The following is a 3,547-nucleotide window of genomic DNA, read 5'->3' on the forward strand; positions in this document are numbered from 1 at the left end:
CCATCTTTTACTTGCTTACTCTCTGAATACACACTTCTTTGAGTTTCTTGTTCATGTTTGTTCTGGTTTTGCTCACTCTCTCTCTGGTTTTCAACAGCTTTTCCTTCTTCGTGCTGCTGGTTTTCTCCTCCCATGTTTACATCATGGCATGGGCCATCGGCATACTCCAACGTCGGAGACAAAGACAGTTTGATGAACATTGAAAAATAATCCGTATCAAAATATTGTAAAAATGCTTCATCTAACAGACAAGACAATGCACTGCTTTTGTTTCTATGACATCAGAAGCAGCTTTAGCTGCGGCGGAAGTTGCTTTCATGATACACGGTGGTGTGCCTCCTCAACGCGGGGGACTGCACTTTGTTGTAGCTCCAGAACAGCCGCCGATACCCAACCAAACACATGTCTGATCTTTCAAGGCAATTGATTCTCCGGTAAGAGTATTAAGACAAAAGAACTCTCAACTTGTTTGTAAAAACGTCCCACCTACTTATGCTTCTTCACATGTTTATCATCGGCTTCCTCATATGTTTGTGTTCTCTGACTCTTGTTTAATGTACTTCTCTCTCTCCTAAATGTTATCACAGAGCTCCCATGTACAGTCTTATGATTATCTTTCGTCTAATTATGTCTCCAGATCGATGAGAAAAAGTAAACAGATTTTGATTAAATGAGCACACTCAAGATTCAGATGTAGTATGCTAAAACATCATACTGAACATTTCTCAAATATACGACAAACATGAAGTCTACACGTATGAAAGCAAGCCAATAATGTCAACCTAACCTATCACGACATTCCATGTGGATCATGGATGAACATTTTGGATCTTTTTGTTTAACTTTGCATTTAAGAGACTAGTAGTGAGCATTCTCTGTTAGTTTTGCAGTGAAAATTGTGAAGAGTTTCTCTTGCTGATCTTTCTAGTCCTGTTATCTGACGCTTGAAAAGATAAATTTGATGGGTTTTAAACTCATACCTTACCGGTTCAATGTGGGAATCTAATAACACTTAACAGAGTTTTGATATAGAAAGCAACGGTTACTACTTGGCTTATGCTATTGTTCCAATAAAATTCACTTTTAGTTTTACCGTATCAGTGAAAAATGTATTTTGATTACTATTATTTCTTAAACCCAAACCAAACAGCCGACCAAGTGTAGAAAATGGAGTATGTAACCTGAACATTTTCTCAAAGAAACAAAAAAAAGGACTAGTTGTTCTTCAGAATGACTGTCTTAATGAACTCAGTAATTGTTGCAACCAACTGGGTTTGATGTTTGGTATAACAATGATCAGCTCCCTCCACAATTGTCAGCTTGTGGTTCGGTATGATCTTGGCAAACTCCTTGGCATCTTCCACGGGTATTACCTCATCATCCGACCCATGAACCGTCAAAACCCTGCCATTGCAACCGAATCAATCATGGTTTGTAGTTATATCCCAACATCATCCAATACGAGTAAGAGAATTGAACCTGCATTCTTTGTCAATCTTGAGGCAAGCTTCATGCATATCAGTGCTCAACCTCTCCATTAAGCTCTCCTCAGTAACACGGTACCCTGATTTTCCTGTGAACCACGCACCAACACATTGGTAGAGACAAAAGAGTGTTTTGATCAGAAACAGTGCAATAAAACCAAAGATGAATAACAATACCATCTTTAACATCGATGAACCCTTGTTGCTTAATTGTTTCCAAAAAATCTTCCCCAACGCTCTGTAATGCCTTTCTTCAGATCATAACGTCCAGAGAGATTGATTACATTGCGGATATCGTGATACTTGGAGCATAAAGGAGCACCACATCACCTCCTATGCATTACAAAATAAGTTTAATGAGTATCCATGTTGGTCGAGGCAGAAGATGGAAAAGGGATCTAGTTACCTTTACTGTGGCCGAGAACAACATGAACCACACGGTCCATTTAGAGAAGTGTTGGACAACAGAACGTAGATCATCAGCTTCATGGTTATAGTTACCATAATAGAAACTGCCTTCACTCTCTCTGCAGCAACAACAACCGTGAAGGCGCAGCCACACCTCCCAAAACACCAAATCAAAGCAAGAAAGCGAGAAACATATACCCATTCCCAGAGAAATCAAAACGGAAAGCAGTGATGCCTTCTTTCTCTAAAGTAGCAGCCCACATTGTTCATAGTTTGGTTATCCTGCATATCAAGATTTGATGAGTCTATCAAGATTCACTCATTGACCAAGTTTCAGAGAAGACTGACCTTGTTTGATTGAAACATGGCACAAGATCACAACTTCTCTTGACCCAGTTTCGTGAAGCAGACCCACGAGCTTCTCCTTGTGTCTGTTCGGAATCACGATCCTCTGAGCTGAAACCAGACACAAGAACAGAGTATCCAGCAGTCAGAATCTTACAATAAGCTGAGAAAAATTCGCGATAGGCACCATTCTTATGATACCTGAACTTTTCTCAGACGAGTCCATTCTCAATTCTTGCAGAAAATTTGGCTCTAGTAAAAATAACTGAAATTAAAACCTAACCATCTTTCCCTTTTCTTTTTTTTTTCTATAGCTTTCTAACTCATCTTAATTGCAGTTTTGTTTTAGGTTATTTCACCAACCGATTCTCCAGAGTTATGCCCAAGCGAAGTGAGGATGTATACAGGCCTGAGACTATTATCCCAGATCCGGATTCGAACCGAGATTCGATCCGGATTTGATCCGATCCGATCTGAAAATCCAGATATCCGGAGGGGTCGAATCCGGATCCGGATAGTAAAATATTGGATCCGTCAAAGCCGGATCCGGATCTGGATATCTTGATTTTTTAGTCCGGATATCCTGATCTGTAAATTTTATTAATAATTATTTCTGAAATAGTAATATCTATATATAAAACTAACTTTATTTAATATATTTTCATTTTTAAATAGTATATGTAAAATTTTACGTAAATTTTATAATATTATACTTTGAAATAATTAAAAACATTATATATTTTTTTATTTTTAAATTATTTTTAATATTTTTATATATATATTAATATTATTTTTTATTTATTTTAAGGATCCAAATCTGGATCCGGATATCCGCTGGACATTACAGTTTTTAGAAAGATATCCGACACCCGATATCCGAAAACCCCGGATCCGGATAAGGATTGTAAAATTATCGATCCGCCAGATAAGGATCCGGATCCGGATACGTTAAAGTTGTCCGGATACCCGATCCATCTCAGGCCTAGATTTATATACCATATAAAATAAAAATTATTTGAAGAAACATGTGAATAGATAAATATTTTGTTATATATTTAATCATGGAGCATTAGAACATGTTTTCGTAGTCACGTGTCATCACTAAGATGATTCTTAGAATTCTTAGAAAAGTTGGTCCATATAAATACATATTATACTTTTTATTAAACTAACTATCAAAATAATTAGTAGTGTACAAAGAAGTATTCTCAATTCCTTTTAAATAAAAAACTACAGAGTTACCTAATATGTTAATATATATATGACAATGAATGATTATGAATAATACATATTTGATAACAATTTTTGTA

General features: G+C 36.5%; 1 pseudogene; it reads right to left on the reverse strand.

The window, feature by feature from the left end:
* Positions 1-1,125: 1,125 nt before the first annotated feature.
* LOC125602944 lies at positions 1,126-2,463 on the reverse strand (annotated as a pseudogene).
* Positions 2,464-3,547: the final 1,084 nt, after the last annotated feature.

Source organism: Brassica napus, unplaced genomic scaffold, assembly GCF_020379485.1.
Source record: "Brassica napus cultivar Da-Ae unplaced genomic scaffold, Da-Ae ScsIHWf_3049;HRSCAF=3850, whole genome shotgun sequence".
Lineage (NCBI taxonomy): Eukaryota > Viridiplantae > Streptophyta > Magnoliopsida > Brassicales > Brassicaceae > Brassica > Brassica napus.